At 42.1% G+C, this 16,001-nt stretch overlaps 1 long non-coding RNA gene across 1 annotated transcript in view; it reads left to right on the top strand.

Annotated features, from left to right (window-relative positions):
* The window catches only part of LOC144517196 (uncharacterized), a 40,881-nt gene that overhangs the window by 19,303 nt on the left and 5,577 nt on the right, over window positions 1-16,001 (top strand). The window lies entirely within an intron of this gene.

Here is a 16,001-nt window from a genome sequence, read left to right as displayed (position 1 = left end):
CTGAGAGCATTTTATATACTATATTTCATATGCAAGCTATTTCTACATCTTTATTAAAAATAAAGTAAGCAACAACAGAGATCATACTAGTATCTGAAATGTTGAGATTACTTTCGTCTTCATAAAAACAATCTTTTGAAAAAAATGACATTAGCGTTCCCAATTTTCAGCCTTAAGTTGTTATATATCAATTTCCTCCAGCTCTTCATTGAAGCTGTATTTATACATATATATATATATTTAGCAAACTTTGTGATTTCCCCTAGAATTAAAAATAAAGTTATGTGGCTTTTTCATTCTAGAGTTTGGATGTATTTTGTACTCAGAAAGCCATTGGATTTCATTTACATGTGTTTGTTTACAGTATGAAACTTACTTTTGTCCATTGTTACATTATGGTAACATATTGCAGCCGCTGCCTGCTTGAGTTTCAGTGCAGACTGATTAGACAAATCGCCCACGGAACTTTTTAAGATCAATTTTTTTTTTTTTTTTTTTTCATTGAAAATACAGAACAGATGAACACAAATTTAACAAGAACAAAAACCCTCTCCCACCCTCTGCGGTCTCGAGGAAAAAAACAAATAAACAAACGGAAATCACACCTTGCCTAGTCACTCTCCTCTATTTCTTGTGGCGCTGAGGTCATTAGGTCTGATATTTGTGCTCCTGTGTTTTTCCATAGGTCGATAGTTGATGGTTTGGCTTTGTTAATCCTCGCTGTAGAGAGCTTGAGTATAACTATGTCCAGAAAATACGCCAACCACTGTTTTATACAAAGCGAATGAGGGGGGAGCCAGCGTTGGGCTATCATTTTCTTGGTTGCAGTTGAGCCGGCTAGCCAAATTTTCTTCTGTCTCCCAAGCAGGTGTAATATAGAGTCGTCATTAAGTAACAAAACAATCGGGTCAGTAGGAATATGACATCCTATCACATCAGATATTATTGATGTTGTTTTATTCCAGAACTCATGCACCTGTTCACACTCCCAGACCATGTTCAGGGTTGACAGAACGTGCGACAGGGAGTGGGAATGACTTTAGAGACGTACCTCTTCTGAGGAGTCCAATATGTCTTATGACATATGTTGAAGTGAATATACTGGTGATTTGGGTTCTTGGAACAGTGGAAAATGTTGTCCCAAACTGTCTCCCAATTAATTGTGTTCCCCTCAGGGCTCAACTGTCACTCCCATTTCCTTGCTATTGGGAGTTCTCCTATGGATACTTGCATCAGTTTCGCAAAGATCTTGTACACTAATCCTCTCACAGGAAAATCAACAAACCATTTAATGACTGGGTGCACATCAAGATTGTTTCCCCATGGCACTCCATAACATTGTAGGTCTGATCTTAAGCAAAGGTACAAGAAGAAGGCTGTCCTGGGGACCTCAAAACTAGTTCTCAGGTCAGACCTTTCTCATTGAATAGCTGGTCTAAAGTATAAATACCTCTGTCGCTCCACTGCTTACAAGCAAAGGGTTTGTTACCAGACATTAAGTGTGTATTGTGCCAAATTGGGGTGTTCAAATGCCACTTATTGGTGTAGCGTAGTTGCTCCTCCACCTGTTTAAAGTTGGTCAATGTGTTGGTGATAATAGGGCCATAAGCTAGCATACACTTTTTTGGACACACATCTGCAAAGGCAAGTTCTTGCAGTCTTAGACTTCCAGTGAGGTTTTGCCCTATTTCTCTCCATGGGACTGTAGATGTGGGGTCCATCCACACTCTGAGGGCCCGTAGCTGAAAGGCTCTGTGATACACTTTAAGGTTGGGGAGGGCCAAGCCTCCCGTGTTTGTGGTACGTTGCAGGGTAGAGTATTTTAGCCTAGGTTGTTTATTATTCCAAATATACTGCCGAATTAGGGTATCAAGTTTCTTCCAGAAATGTATCGGTGGGGGTAAGGGAATCATAGTACTTAAGAAAGTCACACGAGGAACTATGTTCATTTTAACAACCACAATCCTTGAGCGTAGCGATGCCGGCAGCGCAGACCAATTGGCCAGATCCCTTTGAATACTACTTAATATAGTTTCATAGTTGTCCTGGACAACTCGCTGTAGGGATGCATGTATGGTGATGCCCAAATATGTAATTTTGCTTTGGGTTGGCATTGTAACACTGATGGCTGATGCCACATGCCTGTTGTTCAATAAAAGAAGATTAGATTTATTCCAGTTAATTTTATAGCTCGAGATTGAGCCAAATTCGTTGACGATCTTAAGAATTTTTGGAATAGAGTCCTTAAGATCAGAAATGTACAACAAAATATTGTCTGCAAATAATGATATTGAGCTGCTATTGGATTTAATCTGGACATTACAGATTTTATTCTGCTTTATGGCTTGGGCTAACGGTTCAAGCGAGATGCAAACAGCATGGGGGAGAGCGAGCATCCCTGTCGTGAGCCCCACTCGATGGGAAACGGCTGAGAGTGCTAGCCATTGGTTGAGACTATGGCCGTGGGATTCGCATATAAAGTACGCACCATGTCAATGAATTTGGCCCCCGAACCAAGCCTCTCCATTACTTACCACAAGTAGTTTCACTCTAGGCGGTCGAAAGCCTTTTCCGCATCCACTGATAAAACTGCTGCCGTTGTTGAAAGGCTTTTGGCTTTTTCTATTACATGAAATAGTCTGCGTACATTGTCTGCAGCATGACGCTTGGGTATAAAACCTGATTGGTTGGGGTGGACTAGCTTCTCGATAAAGCGCTCTAGGCGGAGAGCCAAGACTTTGGAATAAAGCTTAATATCAGTTCCGATGAGGCTGATGGGCCTGAAATTTGAGCAATCTGTAAGATTTTTGGCATAATGGAAATTAGTGCAGTGTTGGTTTTTTGGTGGAAAGTACCCTTCTCTATGGCTGAAGCTTGTAAAATGGTAGGGCCTAATATGTCAAAATACTGTAGAAGAAGTTCTGATGGAATTCCATCCAACCCTGGTGTTTTCCCTTTTTTAACTGTTTTTAATGCTGATTTAAGTTTCTCTAATGTTATAGGTTGACCCAATTCTTCTGGGTCAAGAAGTGGCAGGTTTAGTTCTTTTAGGAACTTCTGGCACTGTGTCGGATCTGGGTTGCAGGAGGACTCATACAACTTTGAGTAGAAGGATTGAAAAGTGGCGCTGATGTCCTTAGGATTTGTTGAGATACCTCGGTCTGTGTGGATAGTAGCTCTGGATTCGCTTTCTTTTAATTTCAGAGCAAGCAATTTGCTTGGTTTACAGCCATCAAAATAGTAATTTTGCCTCACTCTGCATTATGAACTCAGCTCTCCTTAGCAGATCATTCAGCTCTGTTCGACTTGTGACTAGAAGAGTATGTGTAGATTTAGAAAAGCAAGTCTTAAGAGACTGCGCTAACGATTTACAGCGTTCTTCCAACTCCGCTATCCTTGCCTCTTTTTTCCTTTTCAAGTTGAGGATGAAGGATGAAGGATGTGAAATCTCTAATAAATCCTTTAGTTGCCTGCCATGTATATGCAGGATCAGAAACTGAGTCGGTATTAATTGATATAAATTCAGCCAGTTTGGTTCTAAATTCTGCATCAAAAGCTGTGTTCTGGAGAAGGGAATTATTAAATTTCTCCTAACATATCACAACGGAATGTGGTTATCAGCACATTGTGATCAGACAGAATTGCTGGTTCTATTGCTATCGTGTGGAACATTGTCTTAAGCTCACTAGAACACAAAATATAATTAATGCGGGAGTGGGTGACGTGTGGAAAAGAAGTTGTAATCCTTGCTAGTAGGGTTGTGCATCCTCCATATATCTGTAAGATGGTGGGATTCCACAACTGCTCTAAACATGTCTGATATATGTTTCTGGGCTTTTGTGTGATTGACTCCTGATCTATCCTGATTTAAATCTAGTACTGCATTCATGTCTCCCCCTATAATTAGTGAATATTCATTGAGAGAGAGCAATTCATTGGTTAGGCGCGGGAAAAAACTTTCATCATATGTAAACGGTGCATATACCGAAACAAAGGCTATTTTCCTACTCCTTATCGTGGTACATATATAAGATGTCCTGCCTGATAAGTCTTTACTGCTTTTGTCTACGGTGAGTGTGCATTTCCGCAACAGTAACAACCAGTAACAACAATGGAGCCCTTGGTTTTGGTGTCGTCACTAGATGAGGCAGCAACCTTGAAGTATTTATTTTGGTTTAGTTAGTTTAGCCCCCTGATGTTAACTGAAAGGATTGAAAGCTCAGCCATCTTCAAAATGTACACGCATACATGTCTTGAGTACCCTACCGGAATTCGCTGACAAATCTGTAGCAAAGGGTGAACTGTTAGCTCTGTGGTAAATACATAAAAAATAAAATAAATCCCCTAACCCTCTGAGACCGCAGACCCCCTCCCCTATCTGTAAGATACGTGACCACATCAAACGCAGCTCGCGCAAAACTCCAGCTCAAAACTGCACCTCCTGTCTTAAGTCACAGGTTAATTGAAACAGGTCTAGTGAACTCTTATGTTAAACATGAACAATGTTACAAAAACCCTAGAACTAGGTCTCAACCAGCCACCAAGTTCTGAAATAGGCTATGCGAAAATCAATTTCTGAAATAAGCTGTGTGACAAACACACCAATCTAGTTGAAGTATCAAACAGACTATAAGCTGAACAGACAGCATCCCTCATGTTCTTTCATTCTGACTAAATGTTAACAAATATAGACTGAAAAATGACCAGCCAGTATTTGTCATGTACTTTCAGTCTGGTTAAGTGTTCCTTTAAAGCTTGGCTTCGAAACTTACATACCGTGTCCTCAGCATTTATCATGCTCTTTTCAGCCCGGTTAAATGTCCACAAAACATAGACTATAAACTGATAAGCCAGCATTCATCATTTCTTACTTAGTTAAATGTTCCTTCAAAGCTTACATACCGCGTCCTCAAGTCAAACTCGGTACAGTAGCCCAGATACTGTTAGTCCACAGCCAATGGGTCCGCCAGCCTCGGCCCCGGCACTGAACGCGAAATCCCACCGCCGTCTTCTGGTTCCGTTGTCGGGCAAAAGGCCGCGGTGCGGAGCGGCTCATGTGTATGTTGCGCCGTCCTCCATATCCAACTCCGGACAGAAAAGGTGAACTCTCTCCCTCCGTGGGTCGCACCCAGGGCGGCTGGGCAGACAAGCGAGTCTGAGTTGCCTTCAGCATGTAGCTCGTGTTGTGTCCCTTCAAGCTCCCGAAGCTGCTGGATCATGACTCAGTCAGGTTGCTCTGGATCACGTACCGTTATTTCTTGCATCTCAGGTTCTGCCCCGATGTGCTGCAGCGAGGCATTAATTTCTGCTAACACTCTCTTCACTGCGTTGTAGATCACTGATTCAAGCATACGTTGTTGCTTTTCCAAGACCTGAGCAATTAACTCCTCCATGTTAGGGATCGCTCTAACATCAGTTGCATGTTAGCTACCGCTCTATTAGCCGCCACCATGCTAGCAGATTTCTCTGTACGAGCAGATAGTTTAGGCAACAACGAGACCTGCCCTTTCGCATCTGCAGGTGTTTCACTGAGTCACCATGACAACAGACAAAACGATTTGGTGTCAAAGAAAAAGTAATAGACCTGGTTATTTAATGAAATGCGGAGGTGAGTGCGAAAGCATAGTTTCTTGCAGCCATTGCGGGTGACGGTCACGTGATCTCCCACCCACGGAACTTTTAATGTAGACTTTATGCTAACTGTGATGAATTGCACAACTCGCAGGTTTTACAACCAATTTATTTTCATACTATCAAGGAATGAAGGCACATTTTGTAGTGAAAACTACAAAATGTAGTGAAACATTTGTCATTTCTCTTCACTTTAATCATTCTGCCTGACAGATTTAAAGTAATAATCTCAAAGATTTTCATTTAAAGGGGCTGCACTCGACATTCAGAGCATAAATATAGCAGCAAACCAGTACAGTAATGGCGTCCTGAGCAGAAAAGGAAGTCACATATCCCATGTGTGTGTGTGTTCTAATCCGAGTTTATCTGTTGTTTGTTTTGATGGCTGGTCCGGCCGCATGTGCATGTTAGTGCATGTGGCCGTGAAAAAATTTAAGTATTTCATGTGTTGGGGAATGGTCTGTGAGAGCTATGTGGAGGCACTGTTTTTTTTTTCATCAGTAGGGGATTTAAGACAAAAAATAATAATGTATTGAATGAATCAAATATGAACATATGTGTCAGTGGCTTGTTGATCTTTACATTGTTAATTTCCTATCCTGGCCTGGGACACACATTCGGTTTGATAAAGTACTTATTGAACTTTAACTTATCATTGCACTTACAATAACGAGCGTAGCTGTCCTCAATTTAGGTCATTGTGTCGTCTCCTCTCCGGTTTTTCCTGCATCCACCTTGTGTGTGTGTGTGTGTGTGTGTGTGTGTGTGTGTGTGTGTGTGTGTGTGTGTGTGCGCGCGTGCGTCAGTAGCAGGGGGAACTGCAGCCCCGACCCTGCCCTCTGCAGACAGCTGACAGGATTGAAACAGCAGCCGCAGACTTTAGAGTGAAACAACGTTACAGCGTACATTGATGTTAAAATGTATACAAGTTGGCAGGACGGTCTGAAATGTTTTGCACGGTCTTTCGCTGTATGTTTTGTTGGTGAATGTGATGTTCTGAGTCTCGTCTTTATATTGGAAACAAGCTCTCTCTCACTCCCGCTTGGTCAGTGGCACCAAAGCCAGTCTACGGAAAGCCGTTCCACTCCCTATAAGCCCCATTGTACCGAATTTGGTTGCAGTTCCACCAGAGTTCCACTGAGGGTGATCGCGGTACAGTGCAAAATGAATGGGACTCTATGGAGCTAGATGGCTAAATTTGTCTCTTTCGCCTGATTGTCATTGAGAAATCTCAGATTTGATGGTAGTTTTTGCAAGTTCAACATGGATTATAGGTCGAAAGTTGAATGAACGAGTACTTATGTCCTTTCGATTTCTCACAGGTTGAGTCGATGTTGCCCATAACACGCTAGCATTCTGCTAATGAATGCTGATTGGTCAGTGAAGGACTGATTACGATCGGAGATCCCGCTTGACGGCATCCGAAGCAGAACCAGAATGTCAGTGTGAATATTTTGAATACTGAATATCGTTTTAGAACAAAAAAGCCACTTTAAAAAAATCTAACACCCAGCAGTGTGTATTTTCTTAGCCTCCCCTTTCGAATGCAACATTCAAATTATTAGACAAAATATTATATCCTGAGAAAAGTGGATTTTGAGGGGTATAGCTCCATAGAGTGCCATTCATTCTGCACTGGCCTGTGAGCGCCCCCTAGATGGATCAAGAGTGGAACTGCAACCAGTTCAGAAGCCGGAATTAACAAGAGAGTGGAACTTTTTCCTTATTAGAAATTCTTTGGTGGCACTCAGAGTCACATTATACTGACGTAAAGTCTGGCACGTGGGACTGCTGGGATTGCTTGAAGTCGCGGGAAACTCCAGTTATTGGTCAAATTCGCAGAAAAGTTGCGGTGATGGTCAAAATTGCGTGTCGCACCAAAGTCACGGTGATTGGTTGAAAACGCGTGAAAGGGTGCGATCGCGACATCGCGAAATCCTGGAGGAACTGGGTTTCTGTGGCGACATTCCTGATCCTCATTTCTAGATATAAATAAGATGCATTAAAGTAAAAGTAAAAACACACTACAGACACAAAGTAACGTAAAAAAAAGACTGACGTAAGATACTCATAATGTGACTGAGTCAGACTGAGGCTTCATATTAACTTTAGTTAAACTTTTGAATATATTTTTTACACTGAATGAGGACTGTGGATTTAGTCCATCATTACTTACAATAAAATTAGGAAGGGACCTGTTTGTGGCAGTATGGAGATAAAGTATTAGTATGAAGTTCATGCGAAAAAATTGCAGGGATTTAGCCTACCTCACCTCCACGATGAAATACACAAATCGTGGTGATTTCATTGAAATCAATTGAATTGCACTGCATTTTTGCCATTTTAAATGCTGGCGTGACCAGTGTTTTGTATATTTGTGTAACCATAGAGCTTAAAAATATAAATTCCATCCATCCATCTTCATCTGCTTATCCGGTATCGGGTCGCGGGGGTAGCAGCTCCAGCAGGGGACCCCAAACTTCCCTTTCCCTAGCCTCATTAACTAGCTCCGACTGGGGGATCCCGAGGCGTTCCCAGGCCAGGTTCCTCCCAGCTGGACGTGCCTGGAACACCTCCCTAGGGAGGCGCCCAGGGGGCATCCTTACCAGATGTCCAAACCACCTCAACTGGCTCCTTTCGCGAAGGAGCAGCGGCTCTACTCCGAGCTCCTCATGGATGACTGAGCTTCTCACCCTATCTCTAAGGGAGACGCCAGCCACCCTCCTGAGGAAACCCATTTTGGCCGCTTGTACCCTGGATCTTGTTCTTTCGGTCATGACCCAGCCTTCATGACCATAGGTGAGGGTAGGAACGAAAACTGACCGGTAGATTGAGAGCTTTGCCTTCTGGCTCAGCTCTCTTTTCGTCACAACGGTGCGATAAATTGAATGTAATACCGCACCCACTGCGCCGATTCTCCGACCAATCTCCCGCTCCATTGTCCCCTCACTCGCGAACAAGACCCCAAGGTACTTGAACTCCTTCACTTGGAGTAAGGACTCATTCCCTACCTGGAAAAGGCACTCCATCAGTTTCCTGCTGAGAACCATGGCCTCCGATTTAGAGGTGCTGATTCTCATCCCAGCCACTTCACACTCGGCTGTGAACTGATCCAGTGAGTGCTGAAGGTCACAGGCCGATGATGCCATTAGGACCACATCATCTGCAAAAAGCAGCGATGAGATCCCTAGCCCACCGAACTGCAACCCCTCTCCACCTCGACTACGCCTCGATATCCTGTCCATAAATACTACAAACAGGATTGGTGACAAAGCGCAGCCCTGGCGGAGGCCAACTCTCACCTGAAACGAGTCCGACTTACTGTCGAGAACCCGGACACAGCTCTCGCTTTGGTCGTACAGAGATTGGATGGCCCTGAGAAGGGACCCCTTCACCCCATACTCTCGCAGCACCTCCCACAGTATCTCCCGGGGGACCCGGTCATACGCCTTCTCCAGATCCACAAAACACATGTAGACCGGTTGGGCATACTCCCAGGCTCCCTCCAGGATCCTTGCGAGAGTAAAGATCTGGTCCGTTGTTCCACGACCAGGACGGAATCCGCATTGTTCCTCTTCAATCTGAGGTTCGACTATCGACCGAACCCTCCTTTCCAGCACCTCGGAGTAGACTTTACCAGGGAGGCTGAGAAGTGTGATACCCCTGTAATTGGCACACACTTTTTGAAAAGGGGAACCACCACTCCGGTCTGCCACTCCTTAGGCACCGCCCCAGACTTCCACGCAATGTTGAAGAGGCGTGTCAACCAAGACAACCCCTCCACACCCAGAGCTTTAAGCATTTCTGGACGGATCTCATCAATCCCTGGGGCTTTGCCACTGTGGAGTTGTTTAACTACCTCAGCATCCCCCCCATCATCCTCCAGCTCTGCCTCTACCATAGAGGGCGTATTAGTCGGATTTAGGAGTTCCTCAAAGTGCTCTTTCCAACGCCCTATTACCTCCTCAGTTGAGGTCAACAGCATCCCTGAGTGCATCTATAAATAACACTTCGATTAGCAAGAAAAAATCCTCGATGTAGGGAAAACTACATCGAGGACAATCTATGGTATTTATACCCTAACCCTAACTCATGATGTGGCATACTGATTTTTACGGCCTCTGCTAGCGTAGCGTGTAAATGGTTACTATGGCAGAACAAACTAAGAAAAGAGCAATGTGAAGATGTGAGCAAAGTGAGATCCAAAAACACACCTGGTCACCATAGGTGCCACCAAAAACAACAAAACAGATTTAAAGATTGTAACTTTGATTCTACCTCAATTTAAAGGTGATTTTAATTATTTTGGCTGATATAGACCTCTTCTCAGGACTGTGTTGGACATTGCTTGACTGACATTTCCCTCTCTCTCCTCTTTGTTTTACTGCACCTGTTAGGCAAGACAAATACTTTATTGTCCTTATTAGTACAAGGAGTCTGATGATGTCCCACCTTCAACCTCAGCAGGCATCTAATCAGCCAACATACTGTAACTGAAAACATGGGTGTGCAAGGCCTTTACGCGTTGTTATTTCTGTAAGTGGACAACTTGTACAGCTGCCTTGATCTTATGCAAGCTGTGGCTATTTCATTTGGCACAACATCAGACCTTTTGAATCACTAAACAAATCAGACACATGGGCAGTGATTCTAACATAACCTCTGAAGACTGAAATGGTGGAAAAAGTCCACAAAAAACACAGCAGCAGGGTTTGTGAAATACTTACTTGTGAATTAAAGTAGACAAGGATTGTAATTAACGGGCTAAAATGTGCACAACCACTGGTGTGGTCCTTTTTAAGAGGGTAAAAGGCAATTGCTGTAACTACTACTAATTGTGGACATTGTGTATTCTGGCTGGATAAAAGTCAAGATCCCATATGGGGAGACGCTTGAAGCAAAGAAAATTACAGTGTTTCTAGTATGCAGCCTTACACATGGCTTTGTGATATGAACTCACCAGACACTATGGCTTGCCTTATTGTAATTGTGTATTGTAATTGTACGTCTGAGGCTACCTCAAGCGTTTCTATAGACCTGACTGGCTTCCAGCTGAGACATGTGAGTAAAAGAGGAACACTTCAGCAACTGTGCTTCATCTTAACTGCTTGACTTGTCGTTGCTGGATTGAATAGCAAAGCTTTGGCAAGGCAACCACTTTAAAATACCGTACAAGGATTTGTCCTGGTTTCAAAACCTTTTTTAAAAAATAAAAAAAACATTTAATGGAGGAATACAGTCTATTTGATCCCTGGAGATTTGCAAATCCAAACAGTAACATCATTATCTCAGACCATGCCCCTATTTCATTTCACTTAAATGTCACTGACTGCCCTATACCACACAGAACCTGGTGCTTAAATCCACTCATGTTGTCCAACCCAGAGTTTACAGAAGCAATTAAAGAACATATACAGGTATTAATGGACACAAACTCCTCAGAGGAGACCACATTTGGAACTCTCTGGGAAACACTTACAGCATTTCTGAGGGGCCATATTATCAGCTTTGCTGCCCACAATAAAAAAAACTTTGTTTAAGTACGCTATCTGACCTATCAGACAAAATCAAACATCTAGACATCTCCCTCTCCGGACTTATATCAGAGAAGGCTAAAATTGCAAAGCATGTTTGACCTGGCATCTACTGTAGAGGCAGAACAACAGCTGCTTAGAGCACGCCACCTGGTTTATGAGCAGGGCGACAAGGTCGGAAAATTACTGGCCCATCAAATTCGCCAGTCTTATGCTTCACAACATATATCAAAAATTAAAAACCTGTCTGGGAACTTTACCACTGAACAAAAAAAGATTAATGCCACATTTGTTCATTATTATAGTAACCTTTACACTTCTGAATGCAACCCAAATCTTGAGAGTATAGCAGCGTTTTTCCAAAACCTAGACTTTCCAGTACTTAATGAGTATGATAGGGTGGATTTAGAACGCCCTCTGACACAAGATGAAATTCAGGCCGCTATTTCTTTTTTTTAAGATCAATTTTTTATTAATTTTTTCATTTTAAACAACAGAACATTCAAACACACTTGAACAAGAACAACCACCCTCTCCCACCCCCCACCCTCCGCGGTCTCGAGGAAAAGAAAGAAAAACAAACAAACAAACAAAAAAACAAAAACAGAAATCACACCTTGCCTAGTCGCCCTCCTCTACTTCTTGTGATACTGAAGTCATTAGGGCTGATACCTGTGCTGCTGCACCTTTCCATAGGTCTATAGTAGATGATATGGCTTTGTTAATCCTTGCTGTAGAGATCAGGCCGCTATTTCTAGCTTGCAATCAGGAAATTCCCCAGACCCTGATGGGCTACCTGCGGAATTCTATAAAATGTTTTCCCGGGAACTTACACCTCTACTGCAAAACGTGTTTAGAATCCGTAGAAAATGGCCATCTGCCACATACATTACGCCAAGCATCTATTTGCCTTATACCAAAAAAGAAAAGGACCCCACGCTGTGTGGATCTTATTGAGCAGTTTCCCTCCTTAACGTAGATTATAAAATTATCGCCAAGGGTCTTGCTAGGCGTCTTGAGAGAATCCTCCCCTCTCTCATATCTACTGGGTTCATTCGGGGTAGACATTCCTCCTCTCACACCCTCAGGCTCTTTGACATCATTTTTACTAAGGAAACTGTGGAGGCACCTGAACTGGTCTTGTCGCTAGACCCGGAGAAGGTGTTTGATAGGGTGGAGTGGGTTAAAAAAAATTATTAATTAAACATTAAAAAAATTTGGATTTGGCTCAAACTTTATATCCTGGGTAAAATTATTATACTCTAACCCTCTGGCCTCAGTACGCACCAACGATATATCCTCTGAATATTTCCCTCTTCAAAGAGTAACCAGACAAGGATGCCCTCTCTCACCCCTGCTTTTCGATATTTTCCTTGAACCTTTGGCCATGGCATTCCGGAGCTGTATGACTTTTAAGGGTATTATTAGAGAGGGGCTATCTCACAAAATTTCAGCCTATGCTGATGATATTTTGCTTTTCATAACAGACCCAGACATATCTGTACCAGCCATTCTCAACATTCTGATTCTGATTCTTGATCTTTTTCAAAATATTCCCTTGAACAAATTCAAAGAGCTGGACAAAGCCATATCAAAATTAATTTGGGCTGGTAAACATCCCAGGATCAAGAAGCCGTATCTACAAAGAACAAAAAAGGAGGGGGGATGGCCTTACCAAACCTTCTACATTACTACTGGGCATGCAATATACAGAAAATCCTAGGATGGAGGGTACACAGTCAGGGAGATAGGGCACCAAGCTGGGTTAGGATGGAAAACAATTTCACTCCAGCCTACTCCCTTCCCACTGCACACCCGAAGTCTGCTACAAAAATGAAGATTAACAATCTAGTTGTAATTCATACTCTCAGGATTTGGCCACAATTTAGAAAACATTTTAACTTACATAGCATCTCATTCAGGGCACCACTACTGCATAATCACTTGTTTACACCCTCAAAGCTCAACCTAGCTTTCAGAGCTTGGCATTCAAATGGCATCTTCTACATACAGGACCTTTACATAGATGGGGTATTTGCCTCTTTCAGTCAGCTCTCTGTAAAATTTAACCTCAAGACCTCTGACCATTTCCGCTATCTTCAGATAAGATATTTTGTTCAACATAATTATCAAGCTTCTCCCCATTTGGCAACCCCAAAACCACTGGATGAATTACTGGCCATAGCAATGCCACATAGAGACGCCATCTCCCTAATTTACACCTTCATAAGCGGCATAAACCCACAGACAATAGCTAACATAAGAGCATTTTGGGAAGAGGACCTGGGCTTCAGCTTTTCAGATGATGAATGGAGCAAAATTCTGAGAATGGTGCATGTTTCTTCACCATGTTCCAGACACAGCTTGCTACAATTTAAATTGTTCACAGATTGCATTTCTCCAGGGTGAAACTGGCAAAACTCTTCCCCTCTCTAGAGCTGTTATGCGAAAAATGTCAAAGTGCTCCAGCTAGCTTAATATGTACTGGTTCTGCCCTCGCTTACAAACATTCTGGGAGGCGGTATTTACATTACTTAGGGACGCTTTAGGCATTGCTATTGAAATCCATCCAGTCACGGCCCTATTTGGAACCAAGCCTGTTGACTCCCACTCCTTTGGTCAGGAAAATCTCACACAGTGGTGTCTTTTACAACTTTACTAGCCTGATGCCAATATCCTGCTGAATTGGAAAAGCCCAAAATCTCCATCCCACAGCAGATGGCTTAAAGACGTCATGTATCATTTAAAGTTAGAAAAGATGAAATACTCACTCAGAGGAAACGTGAGAGAATTATATTCTACCTGGGGGTCTTTCATGGACTATTTTGATGAGGTTTCTGCAGTAGACTGGGAAGAGGTGTAGTGCTACCTTGAGGATAACTAAATGACTTGCCTGTATTTAATCATTATCTTTTTTATTTAACTTTTTCATTTGATATATTCTTTTTTTTATTTTATTTTTTTTATTTTTTTTTCTTATGCTTCTTTATGTAGCATTTTGTCTGTGTGTGGGATATACCCTACCTTGTCTTTTTGTTTGTGGGCAGCAAAATGTAGGCTCACTTTACTCTTTACTTAATGTACACTTGCATGGGGATTGGGGAGGGTGGGGGGTGGGTAGAAGACGTTTGTGTAGGTAATGTATATTGTGCTGTATATTTGTGTATTTATGTACATGGCAGCACTGTTGTGCTATGTACAATTGTATAGAAAACGTGTGAAAAAAATAAATAAAAGGTTTTATTATTCAGGAAACATAAAAAGCACAGAGTCATGTACAAATATAGCTAAAAGCAAGAGGAAGTTGGGGGTTGAAAGCCCACTTGAATATTCATGCCATACAATCTGATACCCATTGCATCCATCTCTAAATATAGAATACAAAAGATAAAACAGGATTACAGGACAACGATTTTTAGCGGCCCAGAGGAATAGAAGAAAAATCCTAATCAGCAAAGCAAGACTACATAAAAGCATGAAGTGGCCCCCGAGGGCCTCAGTAGATTCCTAGCAGCTGATAATTGAGAATGTACTACAAATGACAGCATGAGGACTTCATTTGATACCCATTTTAAGCTAAGCCTCCCATGCTTGTCATGCTTCAGCCAACATGAGTCCTGCTCTGTTTTCGTAGTGACCACATGATGCCAAGGAATGAGTCCAATCACATTCCACACAAGCCACAATAGAGCAAATGGAAAAGTACAACATAAACAACATATGTGACAGTTTGTGAGTGCTTTTTTTGTTGAAGCCTAGAATTAAAATTAACATTTAACAATCCATCTGATTGGACATTTGCAAAAGTTTTTTTTTTTTCATTTTCATCATTTTTTCAACTTAAGGTGTTCAGGGGGCTCCTGCAAAAACGTGAGGTGCGTAAAGAGGAAAAACTCGAGAATGGGGCCATTATTGTAGTAAAACTATTTGCAAATGTGTGTGTAGAAGTGTGCAACTATAACTCAATCCAAGTGTAAATGTGTAAAAATAAAAATAACAAAACTAATCTGTATTCAGAGTTGCATTGAGATTTGTAAATGTGTGGACAAAACTGTAAATGCGTATATAGATGCTATTGGCTGAAAAGTCCAAGAGTTTTGCTCTAAGATCTGGAAATACATTCAATTCATCATTTACAACTCCACCGTGGAGACTGAAAGAGGAGAGGAGAGGAGAGGAGAGCGCGCTGACTAGTAACAACCGGCCGTAACGGAACAGAAGTTTCCCCACATAAAGTCACTTCAAACAATGTAGCTTACATCAGTATAACAGACAATATACAGTAACATAAAACCTGGCTGGTTTACAATGCAGCGTAGCGTCTACGATATAGCCTATATCTATGCAGCCCAGCAATGTCACGCTTAAAGTCACTGCTAACGCCGGCTGGTGGTATGTAGGCTGTATTGCTACTGAGGCACAGTGGGAGAAGAGCAATACAGACGAATCTCCACACATTTGCAAATCTCTGCCACAGCAGAAGTCTAGCAAAAGTCACGTATAAAAGACAGAGAGGCCTGCGGTGTAAATGATGACTTGTCTGTAGTTCCAGCTCTTGGAGCAAAAATGCTTAGACTTATTAGCCAAGCATCTCTATGTATGCATTTACAGATTTGTCCACACATTTACAAAACTCAATACCGATTTGGAGATTATTTTACACATTTACAAATCTGATTATGCACACACAGATTCGTTTATACATTAGCAGATTCCTGTACACATTCACAAATCTCAGTACGCATAAAGAGGTTGTTTTACACATTTACAATTCTGATTACACACATACACATTGAGATATAGTTGCACAATTCACCACAGACATTTGCAATTAGT

Source organism: Sander vitreus, chromosome 4, assembly GCF_031162955.1.
Source record: "Sander vitreus isolate 19-12246 chromosome 4, sanVit1, whole genome shotgun sequence".
In the NCBI taxonomy this organism is placed as follows: domain Eukaryota; kingdom Metazoa; phylum Chordata; class Actinopteri; order Perciformes; family Percidae; genus Sander; species Sander vitreus.
Note: the sequence above shows the minus strand (reverse complement) of the source record. Positions and strands in the feature narration are given on the sequence as shown.